The 13,609-nt window shown below is 35.5% G+C and overlaps 1 long non-coding RNA gene across 1 annotated transcript in view; it reads right to left on the bottom strand.

The window, feature by feature from the left end:
* Positions 1–12,923, bottom strand: part of LOC107284377 — a 24,481-nt gene extending 11,558 nt beyond the window's left edge. Inside the window, exon 1 of the long non-coding RNA XR_001548810.1 lies at positions 12,908–12,923. This is a non-coding gene — a long non-coding RNA (uncharacterized LOC107284377). The remainder of the gene's footprint in view (positions 1–12,907) is intronic.
* Positions 12,924–13,609: the final 686 nt, after the last annotated feature.

Genomic DNA, 13,609 nt, shown 5'->3' with positions numbered 1-13,609 from the left:
GAGTCCTGCAGCTCAGAGGCGACACGGGGGGAGGGAATCGGAGCTAACCGAGGAAGGAGGCTGCTGTTTCTGCTGCCGCCGGCCGCAGCCAGCCGGGGCATAATACGGTAAATAAATACGAGCATGGGGATCCGCGTGTGAACGAAGCCCCACTCCCCCTCCCCTTTTGCTTTCGCTCCCGAGCCGGCGCTTTTTTTTTTCTTGAAATTTCCCTCTTAAAATGAAGGTGCGTGTTATACGCCGGTGCGTGTTATACGCCAATAAATACGGTATCACTTCCTCTAATAATCACTTCAAGGTAAAAAGAAATTACATCCACATATATTTTTTTCCAATCTATTATAAACAATTATCAATGATGCACAATTATGATAATATGTGTATCAGCTATATATTAAAACTGCCATATTTCAATTCAATTACAATTGAATCCAATGTCTTTGGGCCAGCTGGAACATTAAGAAAAATTCCACTGATGATGCTTTGATGAAAAAAAGTGTTAATAGTTAATTTTGCCCATTCTCTTTTTATCAAAATCTTCCATTATAAGCTGAAGGGATCCTGCAAACTGCAGAGAAGTTTTCCAAGAAGATTTAATAGAATGGAAGAAATCCATGAACATCACTTCCTTGTGCCAACATAAACATTCTGCTGGTTCTAAAATCTCTCATATTTCTATTAGACTTACTGAGGAGTATAACCATGTGTTTTCAGACACCCAGCTTATGTCAGCATTGCAAGATAATCCAGATAAGCACATCCAAAAGTACTAGCTCTCATTTAATTGTAAAATTACATTAATAGCACCTTCCAAGTCTTAAAGTACATATTTTCCCCTCACTTTACAATTCAAGTTATTAAGGAGGTCCCAGAACAGAATAGAATAACAGAGTTGGAAGAGATATTGGAGGTCTTCTAGCCCAGGGCTTTTCAACCTTTTCACAGATTGTACCACTTTTAGGACATGACAATATTCTAGTACCACCAGTGCTTAGCAAAGTGTCAAAAACTTGATGACTAAAAAAAGGGGGGATTTTGGATTTTACTGATTAGATTCACTTGTTGTTATAGAAATGGCTACTTTATAATATTATGGAAAAGTAAAAAGTTGAGTTCAATATTAATGCTTCCTTCTACTGCAAAAGAGGAAGTCTGTTCTTTTTCCCTTCTCCCCCTCACTTTTTTCCCCTTTTTCCTCCCCACTGTGTCCTATTATTTGCTTTTGTATTTTATTCTATAATCTAATAAAATATTACAAACTGTAGAAAAAAGGGAAAAAGTACCAGTTTTAATTTCTTCAGTGCCAGTTCCTTTGCTGAATTACTTTCCCTTTGCACTGACAAATGTATGATGAATTTACCCGTATTTATTAATATGCACCATTTACAGCTGGCTGGTAGGCCCTTCTTCCTCTCTCCCTTTCCTCTTCTTCCTCACTGCCTTCTGAGCTCTCCTTCCACAGTGCAGTAAGAATACACCCCCTACAGTCCCTTCACTATATCCCTAAAGACACAGGAATCAAGCACAAAGCAAGAAAGGCTCACAAAAGCCTCTGAGAATAAAGAAACACTGACTACATTTTTTTTTCTTTAAGCTGCCTCAGGCGTGTCTTAGTAGCAACTGGAGCCTCAAAGGCTCCAGCAATTGGGAAAAGTGATAACCTTAAATTAAGCCTGTTTACCTACAAGGAAAACCTGTTAAAAACCATAGACAGACTAAAGATAAAGCAGTAAAACTAATTACATTTGTTTAAAGGGATTAAACCTACGGAAGGCAACACTTTGGACTCATTGCTAGCCTTTGTGAAACAGACTAACATATTCCAATAACCAAAGCACACAAACCGAGCCTCTGAATTACAAAATGCTGTAAAAACTGTATAAAAATCCTCATGATAATTCATTCAAGCTGCCAGTTGACCAGGAACCCACTGGCTTCCAAAATAAACCAACCTCCTTTCCGACATGCTCATCTCCCGACTTTTCATTTCATCAGTGCTGATTGCATTGTCCTGGTTGGAGAAAACAAACCAGGGAACCTTTTCTTCCAGCAACAGTTTCTTCTTCCCTGTCTCTTTTTCCTCCCTGCCTGCTTAGCTCTCCTTCCATAGCTTCTTCTCTGTTCCCTTTTCTTTCCCTGTGGTTTTTTCCCTTTCCTGCCAAAACCACCTTCTTTTATATCCTCTCCTCTTTTCTCCCCCTTTTCTTCAGTTCACCTCCAGCTAGGCACTGCTTCCAGAAATGCCAATTAGCTTGAGCCCTGCCGGTGCTCCTGGGGCTTCTGCTGCACCCCGACAGACCTGCATCTCCAGCTGCCTCTCCCTCAGGCTTCCTATTTTTGGAAGATTAGGGCACTTGGAGAAGAGATTTAGAGCTGATGATACTCTCCTTGAAGTCATCAACTCTCTGTCCCTGTGAAAACCAACAGAAATGTGTGATTCAAGTCTCATAACTAAGTTGATATAATCATATATAATATGAACTATAGTACTGCCATTGAGATTGTCTTTATAGGTAGGTCCATACTATCAAAAGGATTATATCAGATTTTCAGCATACCCAAAGCTTTTACATGGTAGCACTAAAGCATTTCTATCCAGTATGGTAACCTGTAGAAAACTATGTAAACATAATGAAAAGTTCACCACTCTTCCAAGCCTTGATTTGTCTCAACAATAAAGCAGTGTGAGATTTCCATCTGTGATTAGAGCTGGCGAGTGAAGTATACAGGATCAGAATGCCTTCTTTGATGCTTAGTATTGATAGCACAAAAGATAACAAAATATTTTACCCTTTTGCTAAAGGTATTTAATTTTGGAAGTGATCATTCTCTGGGATTAGACAGCTAATAGAAAAGATCTCCCCAAAGCCCAACTGCCCTCTTCGTGGTGGGGAGATGAATAATACAATCCTATTATACTGTCCAATACGGCTCTGGCCTGGAGAAAAACCTGTGACCTACTCCAGTTTTCCCTGCCACAAAATTTTATGGATTGACTCAAAGATGGTACTGAGCAATGAGTCCCTGGCTAGGACGTACCAGTAAAGCTACAGAGGAAGACCAAAGAAACTATCATAGTACCAGGAGCATTAATGACACAGATGGAATAGGATGGAATAAATCCTAATGGCCTCCCAGTCATTAACACAGCTCCTGGTGAAAAGACTTTTCTCCACTGTTCAAATATCTTCAAATTAGGAACATGGAATGTCAGTGGCTTAAACCTAGGAAAGCTGAACATTGTTAAGAATGACATGAATAGGCTCAACATTGATATACTAGTCATTAGTGAAATTAATTGGACTGGCTGTGGCTTCTTCAACTGATGTCATATCATATACTACTTTGGCACTGATACCATCAGAAGAAGAGGAGTGGATTTCATACTGCATAAAAAGTAGGATGAACCATATAAATTTTCTGAACTGTCATTGATAGAATAATGGCAATATGAATCAATGAAAAACCTTGCAACATGACAAATGTTGCAAATTTACACTCCCACTGTGGACTCACTAGTAGAGAACATCAAAGAATGCTACAGTGCAATTCAGGATACTCTGAAACAAACACAAAGTTAGTCATTGTCTATATTATTGGAGATTTGAATGCAAAAGTGAGAGAAATGGAAGAAACAGGGATCACAGGCAAGTCTGGCCTTGGTGAACGAATGAGGTAGGAGAACACCTGATTCAGCTCTGCCATGAACAACAGCTAAGCATAATGAACACATGGTTTGAACAACCAAGTGGCAACTATATACTTTGATTTCACGAAATGAATAACATCAAAATCAAACTGATTGCATATTATAGCAAAATAAATGGAAAAGTTCCATCTTCACTGTGAAAATATTCCCAGATTCAGATTGTGGCTCAGACCATGAATTGTTAGCTGCCAAGGTAAAGTTCAGGTATTGCAAATGACTACCCATGATTCAGAAATCTGCAGTTGAAGTTAAGAACAGATTTGAACTGTTCAACTTCACAGAATGACAGATGAGCTGTGGGAGGAATAAAAACAATAGTCACTGAAGTAGTCCAAAAACATATTACATACAAGAAACCAACGAAACTGGAGTCAAAGATGAAAGTGAAAAATTTGGACCGCATCTTAACAACAAGAAAACAAAGATAGTGATAACTGCAAAAAATACAGAGATCAGAGTGCAGATGATGATGAGACCATCGAAACAATAAAGGAATTCATCTTCCTGGGCTCTAATATTGGCCAAAGTGGTGACTGCAACCCTATCAAATGCAGATTAGTTAATGCAATAATATTTCCAATTGCTACTTATTGCTGTGAAATTTAGACTCTGAAAAAGGCAGATAAGAGAAGGGAGGACACCTCTGACCTGCATGCTGGTGGTGACTATTGCGCATACAATGAACTGCAAAAATAACAAAGGAGTCTTAGACCAAATATTACACAAAAATATCCCTTGAAGCCAAAATCACCAGAGGCTGTCATACTTTGGTCATGTCACGGGAGCTGACTCATTTGAAAAGTTAATCATGCTGGGAATGATTAGGGGGGAAAGGAGAAGGGACTGCCCTAGTACCCACTGGCTGGACACTGTAAAAGATGACACCGGGATAACCATGACAGATCTGAAGGAGACAGTGCAAGACAGAGGAGCATGGAGAGTGCTGATCCATAGAGTGGCCGAGGGTCAGACACCATCGAATGGCTGACACCATCGAAAGAGAAAAGATCTATTATCCTCTGCAGGGCAGATTCCCTTACTAAACTTATTTAAAATTTGTAGCACAGAAATAATTTACATGTAGAGGTTGATTCATAGCAGGTTGGGGACAGGTTTGGGATTACACGGTGTATTACATTGTGTATCCTTTCAAAATAGTATGTAGGCCTTGTACTGGGAAAAGCAGAACATGTGGAAGGACACCCTACAAATAAAAGTCCTATAACATACCTTTATACAGATGAGGCCACAAGAGTCTTGATAGTGGATTTTTTAAAAGTCATGATAAAGTTATTTTATCCAGATGCAGGACAAGTTTAATGAAGAAGAAAAATAAATGATTTCCCCCCCCCCTCTCCTCATGTCATTTGAACTGATTTCAAGATTTCAAAGACTGAATCTTCATAGTGGATGAAATAATGGCTTAGGATAAGATTCTGTTTTTCCTTTGTTTTTGAAAGAGAAGGCAAAAAGCTGCTCATGATGTAGCAATGAGAAAAAGATAGATGATAGATTAGATTAGATAGAAGAAAGTGTGTGTGTGAGAGAGAGAGAGAGGGGGGGGAGAGGGAGAGGGAGAGGGAAAAGGAAAGGGAGAGAGGCAGGCAGGCAGACAGGCAGATAATAAACATTTTATAAAGTGAAATGTTTTATTCCCAGGACATCAAATTTTCCGCCCGAGGAATCATGAAACCTCCTCTGTTTAGATCAGGTTTGGCATCTAGCCAGCTTTGGCAGATCTGAAAAGCTAAGCAATTAGTACTTTGATATGGACAAAGCACATCTGGGAATTCTAGGACTATAAACTAGATTAGACAGTTGACTTGCGACCAATTTCTTATCATGCCAAGGATACTACATGAATATGATATGTCTCTATATGTCACCAGGATCCAAGTTCTCCTCAAATGCAATTTTACTAACACAGAGGCCTCGAAAAATCTAGAGGCAATGTAGAAAATATCAAAGATGACTGCTTCCTAAATGCCTGACTAAGCATATTGCAACCATTATCATGAATTTCCTGGTATCTTCACCTATTTCAAAGTATACCAAAATCCTACCCTAGAAAATTCCTGAACTCCAAAGAGCTGAATCAAAATGAATTTCAGGCTTTCCCCACCCCTACCCCTTGATTCTGTGTGTGTGTGTGTGTGTGTGTGTGTGTGTGTGTGTGTGTGTGTGTGTGTGTTTTCCCTTCTAATGAGGTTTCTATGGCAATGCAGATTAGGTACAGTAAACATTTATCAATAGAAGATGGGATTAATCAATGAAAGATTACTTCCCTCCCTTTACTGGCAATGTGATCTTTTACAGCCAATTAATAGCAAAGGCCATAGAGAATGATAAATTAACAGCAACACTAATTGCTTCCCATCTGCCATCAGACTTACTATTCCATTTGTATTCAGGACTTTGGAAATTTATTGTTGAACAGCAACTAACAGCAAAACAGAAAGATCTGTGATTGAGCTTATTTATCATTGAAGTTATATGAAACAGACATTAAACATGTATTTTTTTTCTAATACATTGTCTTTAATTATTAATGTACATGACTATGGTCAAAAGAGGGAAGAAAGGATGAAGTAAACTGACTAAATCAAATGTACGCTACCATTACTCATACCTTTCTTCCTTGTAAACCATCCTTGCTTTTACCATGTTCATATATCTTGTGCATTTTTTCTGTTCTTTAAATATCTTGCATCTCTCTTTCACAACTCCATCTGATACAGAACTTTCCAAATCAAAAGCAGACAATCAGACCCTAACGCTAACCCTAAAGACTTGGCTCATCTTGCAAAATGATTTTCCAATTTTTAAAGCAGCAGTCTTTTCAGAAACAAATATTCACTTGGTTATCCATGTTTTAAACCATAATTTAAAATACTTGTTTATATTGATGTTAGATTACGGCTAAGAAGTTAGAAAGTTAGAAAAAGGCATTAATGACATCTAGTGGTGAACCACGGCACTACAATTTATTATGCTTAAAAGAAATTTGGCCCGAAGCCCAGATTCAGATAAGACCTTAGATGTCCTTGGAAACTTCCACTTTTGAAGACTGCAGTTGGAGAAGGAAAAAAAAACTCTTGGGCTGCTTATCTGCATGGCAGAGACAATAAACTAGTTTGAAATTGGTCTGCTTGGATTATGAATATAAATACTGACTTTTAGAGCTGTGTTGTGGAACTACTCCCCTGTAGAAGAAACAGGCATTACTGATCGAGATGATGAACACTTTGGACTATAAACTTTTGATTGATGAATAACTTTTAATTTTTTCTCACTGGACAGAAAGGATATGTTTTTCATTGGACAGAAAAATCTGGACATTGTTTATATTTGTTCAGGGGAGGCCTAAGGACGGACAGATAGGCTGGCTGAATAATTTGGAGTTCAAATGACAATTGACTGAAACTTTTTAAATCTCAAAATAGATTGGACTATAAAGACTACATACAAAAACAAAATGGATGTTCTGCACTTAGTCTTAAATGGTAAAAATCCATCTCTAACATTTGTCTCCAAAAACCCCAGCTTCACATTCCAAAAGAAAATGTTGATGAATCTCAGAAAGAAATTCTTTCTATGTTAAAATCAATACAAGAGACAATTGTCTTAGTTCATGATGAGACTAAAAATAAAGCAAAGGAGATAAAAGAACAACTTTCTAATCTAAACTTACAAATTCAGAAAATGACTACAAAGAAGGAATCAGTAACCCAGAAAATAGAAGGAAAATTAGAGGAAGCAGATCCAAAGATGGAGGACCTAAAGGAAGGAATTAACAGACAGACTCAGACAAACGGAGAATTAGAAGATACAGCGATAATACTGGAAATGGAAAAGATATCTTACTTTTCAAGATCGCAGAACACATTTGAGGATAAGGAAGAAGAGCTGATTGAATGGAAGATAAAACTATCAGGAGAACTGTGGAAAATTAGAGAAGGAGGGAGGCTGTTTAATGAAAATAAATGGGCTGAGGGTTCTTCCAAAAATACTTTAATCAAATTGCCTTTCTTACCTCAAACAATATACACAAAAATAGGGGAAGAACTACTTGAGGACTCAAATGCATTGTCTTGGAAAGTTAGTTGACAAAGGAAGAAAGCCAGAGTAAGACTGAAGAAAATAGAAGTTTTAACCCATTAGATGGGACATTATATTATTAAATAGATATTTGAACATGGTTAAGAGAATAGATAATTGTTAGAAATAAAAGTATTACTATAACTAGAAAGATAGGATATGCAACTATAATACTATATTTTGGTGTGTGAAGGGAAATATGAAAATGCCAAGAGGGTCTGAATACGGGAAACTTTTGGTTATCCAAATATAATTTACTATGAGAAAACTATAAGTGATAGAGATATTATATTATTAAACAGATGTTTGAATATGGTTAAGAAAATAGATAACTGTTAGAAATAAAAGTATTATTATTAGATTAGGATTTCTAACTAGAATATTATATTTTGTTATGAGATGGGAAATATGAAAATTCTAAAAGTGTTTGAATAAGGGAAGTTTTTGGTTAACTAAATATAATATATTATGAGAAAATTATGTGATACAGATATTTTGAACATTGATGGGAAATTAAAACATTTTTTTAAAAAGCGGGAAAAACAGGATACTGATTGAACAAATAGATTTTAAGTGCAAATGCAATTGAGATATGTTTTGGCTAGAAAAGATATTATAGTATTGGAACTAGACTGAGAAAATTAATATGTACCTCTGAATTACCAATGGACCTAGACAACACGTTGCTTATTAAGTATTTATCATTGTAAAATTAGAAAATTAATAAAAATGTTTACCAAAAAAACCCCTGCATGTGGTAAAGAGTAACAAAATGGAATAGAGCAAATGGAAAAGTAGACAGAATCAGGATAATAAAAATGAGCTAGAAACTAAATTCAATTAATTTAATACATAAAATAATTTTTCTATCTCCAAACTAGACTGCCATATGTAGTCCATACAGCATTGAAAGTTCCTGAATTAAAGTTGTGAATAGGGCTTCAATACTAATTTCAACTGAGAAAGTAGCCGTGCATTTATTAATCATTAAATGCCAGGCTTCCTTATTTAACCCAGTCATCTGGTTTGGCAGAATGCCTTGTTACAGGAAGTATAAATATACCAGGCTAAAATAAAGTATGTTTTGTGAACACAGACAAAAAGCTAGTAGTAGTAGTAGTGGTGGTAGTGGTAGTAGTAGTAGTAGTAGTAGTAGTAGTAGTAGTAGTAGGAAGAAGAAGAAGAAGAAGAAGAAGAAGAAGAAGAAGAAGAAGAAGAAGAAGAACAACAACAACAACAACAACAACAACAACAACGAGTTGGAAGAGACCTGGGAGGTCTTCTAGTCCAACCCCCTGCTCAGGCAGGAAACCCTATAACATTTCAGACAAATGGTTGTCCAATCTCTTCTTTAAAATTGACAGTGTTGAAACATCTACAACTTCCATTGATTATTTGTTCTGTCAGGAAATTTCTCCTTAGTTCTAGGTTGTTTCTCTCTTTGGTTAGTTTCCATCCATTGCTTCTTGTTCTGCCTTCAGGTGCTTTGGAGAATAGCTTGACACCCTCTTCTTTGTGGCAACCCCTGAGATAGTCCTTCTTTTTATTAAATCAATCATACCCAATTCCAACAACTGTTCCTTATATGTTTTAGCCTCCGGTCCCCTAATCATCTTTGTTGGTCTTCTCTTTACTTTTTCTAGAGTCTCAACATCTTTTTTATATCGTGGTGACCAAAATTGGCTGCAGTATTCCAAGTGTGGCCTTACCAAGGCATTGTAAAGTGGTATTAACACTTCACGTGATCCTGATTCTATCCCTCTGTTAATGCAGCCTGGCATTAACAGTGTTGGCTTTTTTGTAGCTGCAGCACACAGTACTAGTAGAGGTAGGGAATTAATATCAGTTCTTCTAAACCCCTAGTTTGTTTTAAGGAAATGGGCACAGGATGTAAAAGATATCTGCAAACAAACAAACATGGAAGGAAAATTCCTAGGTTTCTCCTTGCCATTTATATACATGGTAGTTTCATTAAAATTATACTCTGAAAACATTAATCGCTATGCAAAAAAAAAAAAACCTGAAAAGAAAATATGGACATTTTGCTATGGTAGATAGCATGGTATATTTCAAGAAGAAATTACCTGGAGGTTTATCATATTCACTTCCCCTTGCCCAGTCCCATACTTATCTCTCATATCCTAAGGCCAGGATCTCTGTTAGTCTCTTCTGCCAAAGGAATGATTCCACTTTATTAGAAGTGCTTACTGGACCATAAAGTAGCCAGTCCTGCAATTACTTTGGGGATTTAAGATGGTTTATGAACTCAGACACCAGAGCTCATTCAGGAAACCATTTTGCTCTTAGCATTTTCAAAAAAGTATTATAGTAAACTGAAGTAAACCATATTATAGAATTGCAGCAATAGGGAGATACTGAAAAATACTGTTTGAATTTGAACATGTTAAGAGTGCAACATTCAGTACATTTTCTGGGTCTCGTTTAAAAATTGTTAAAGCATGATTAAAAATCCAAAGAAGACAAAAATTGAAAGGATGCAGGATTTGAAAGCAATGACAGAGATGTAACAATATGAACTTGTACACTGCTACAGTTTTGATTGCTAGAATTAATAATACATTTTCTAAAACACTTTAGATAACTGATTGGGTTTTTTCCATATATGGTCGTAATGCTATAAAGCTCAATATTTCTGAAAAATGAAGTTTACTAGAATGAAAATAATCTTAAAACTGAAATCGCATTTCAGCCTACCATAATTTTATTAAGCGTTATCAAACCACATATTCCTATAAAGTATACTGATATTAACTGTTTTCATGCTAACTGCTGCAAGGATATTATATGCTTTTTATTGGAAACATTGATCTTGTCAGTGGAAGAATGACTAATTAAATTGTAGGAATATATCTCATTAACTGCAATACTAGCATAGAATTCAATTTAAACAGAAAACCAATCCTGGATTACAATCTAATACAAGAACTGATAACAGATCCATATTTTTCATTTCTTTATGTATCAAGTTGATATTTCAATTTTGCAGATTATCAAGATTTTTATTATTATGGATTGAATTTATTATAGTCTATATTTTACTTGGTGATTTAGACTGTATTGTCATTCCTACGTTTAGAGTTTAATAGTAATTTTTGTCTGTTAAAAAGATGGAATTCATTCAGTCATTTACAGCTAACTATACTATACCAGAAAATTATTACTCCATGGCATCATTTGTCATGATCATTTATTTGTATTTTACTTTTTCTTCACTTTTCTTTTTAATAATAATTTTATTAGAGGTTTTTCTCAGATATAAAATATAAAGTAAAATTCAATAAAAGAAAAAGTAAAGTGAAAAAGTGAGAAAATTATGAGGAAGAAAAAGCAAATAGAAACAAGAGAATGTAAAAAAAGTGACTCTTAATTTCCTATGTAGCAGCTGGCAAGCAATTTTTCACAATTCCCTCTTTAAAATTACATCATATTTTTCTTCCTCCCATTGTTCAACCCTTTTTAATCAACAAATCCATAAATCACAAATGATATTGTTTTCATTTTTAGCAAAAAAAATTCATAAAACATTTTTTGGTCTTTAATAAAAGTATTTGTTGTCTTGTCCCTGATGAAAAATGTCAATTTTGTCATTTCAACTAATTCCAACATCAGGCTGGGACAGCTGAAAAACATCCTTCCCCAAAAAAACCATATAGCATTCTTAGGAATAGAACAGTTGATCCCAGAAGAGAGGTTCCCAGGAGTCCTAATTAATGGGAAGGAATTCCAGGTATCACCTCCAACAGATAAATGTGTCTATTTAAAGTCATAACTAAGCCCAGCCACAATTGCATTGCACAAACAGTAGTTTATCTAAACATTCTATAGGGGAAAATTAATGGATTGTTTTGCACCCATAAGAAGAAAGGAATTGGAGGAATTTTTGGATTTGGAGAAAAGACTGGACAGCCACTTCTCTCAAATTGTATAGGGTCTCCTGCTTGAGCAGGGGGTTAGACTAGAAGACCTCCAAGGTTCCTTCTATCTTTATTGTGATTGATTGAACTGGTTTCTGCATTACTTTTGAAGCAAGATCATTTTTAATTTTCTGAAATTAGAGTACAATCTTGTATCTTCTTACATGGGAATTAGCTGCTCCGAATGTTGTCAGATGTTGCTCACTTTTTAGTGGCTTGCAGGGTAAAGGTGGATGCAACTGATACTTTTGCTTATTTTAGAAATATTGGAGGTTTTCTTATACCCTCTTCAACTTTGGCTTTATTACAACTGAAAAGTAAATATAAAGCCTTTTTAGAATTGCATTTTAGAAAGTCCTCCATAATTATATGGAGGTCTTGATTTATTGGATCTACACAAAGACTATGTCCTTAGAACTTGAAAAACATAAGAAGCAGAGAAGCAAAATAATCTTGTGTAATGTGCTAGGTGAGCCATGCTGGAATAACTTGCCTCCATTTCTGATTCCAAAACACTGTCAAGCATGGCATCTGTCTGAAATTACAACAAATAACTAAACAAACAAAATATCTAATTTTGGTAATATCTAGTATCTTTTGGTATTCACATTATTCCATAAAAATCTGGTAGCTATTCTCTGATCTAATGGTTGAGTTGATCTTTGAACAGGGAGATTCATATTTAAGACCTAACTATGGATTTCACAAGTTATATTGACTCATTCAATCTGTTCTCAGTTCTGCTTACCTATAAGAGTGCTTGTTGTAGGAACAAAATGACTATTCCACTGTGAGATATAAATGCCATACATACATGATGAATAAATGAATGGTAATTCTTGCCTGAATATTCAAGATTCTTTAAAACATACTTACCTGCTATTCATAGCCTGCCTCCCTGAATGACTTGGCCAATGTCAATAATTTAGCATCAGGGAATAGAAAACTGAAGCAAATCTTTTTAAAATTCAATTCAATCATTCCCAATTCATAACTAATAGTCTAGAAATAAATGAGGGAAAATGATTTTTCCTGCTTAACACGTTTTTAAGTTGTCTCAAATAATACTGCTGTGGTTGACTTGCTTTGAAATTGTATTAACAATTTAAACTGCTTTAGAAAATATCACGATGCCATTAAAAACAGTAAAATGTATGTTACTCACCCATTCTGTATAGTAGCTGCAGGGTCATAAGTCAAGGCCATGCCAGCCTGCACAGAAGAAAGAAATAAGATTACTCTTCTTGGGTTAAAAAAAACCCATACTACTCCAGGACAAATGAAAGGGTAATAAGCCACTGTATGATTATTTGAGGAGATATTAAATAGAGAGCATTTTATAGCCTCCATTGTTGATATAAACTGGGCTGTGTGTACGTACAGAATTTTGTTCTGTAAGGAAATGAATATGATTGTGTATCTAATTTGTTCCTTAGCTATTTAAGTAAAATGGCTCTGCCAAGTACTGAAAATGCTCATTTTGGAAACTGAAAACAGCTTAATAGAAACACTTTAATAGAACAGTTTTAATAGAAACATTACCACGAAATGTAAGCCACAACTGACATAGCAAACCAGAAATCAGTGAAACCAGTATTCTCCAATCTGCCATCCAGATAGTTTGGGATTATTATTCCCAGAGTGTTCAGCCATCATAGTCAACTCTTCGTGTCATTGTAACAAAGTATCAATTTATCAAAACAAAAAACAAAAACAAAAAAATCCCACAAACAAAAACCTGGCACTTTTTGTTTTGACAGTGCTGTGAATTAAGAAGCTTTGAAAGTCTGTTTTTTTGTTGAAACCCAAGTAAATTATTTCTATTTTTTTCACCTCAAACACTTAGAAGTATCAAAATAAATTGCCT

The sequence above is a fragment of the Protobothrops mucrosquamatus genome, unplaced genomic scaffold (genome assembly GCF_001527695.2).
Source record: "Protobothrops mucrosquamatus isolate PMUCROS unplaced genomic scaffold, P.Mucros_1.0 scaffold83, whole genome shotgun sequence".
Lineage (NCBI taxonomy): Eukaryota > Metazoa > Chordata > Lepidosauria > Squamata > Viperidae > Protobothrops > Protobothrops mucrosquamatus.
The sequence above is the reverse complement of the archived record's forward strand: the minus strand, read 5'-3'. Positions and strand labels throughout refer to the sequence as shown.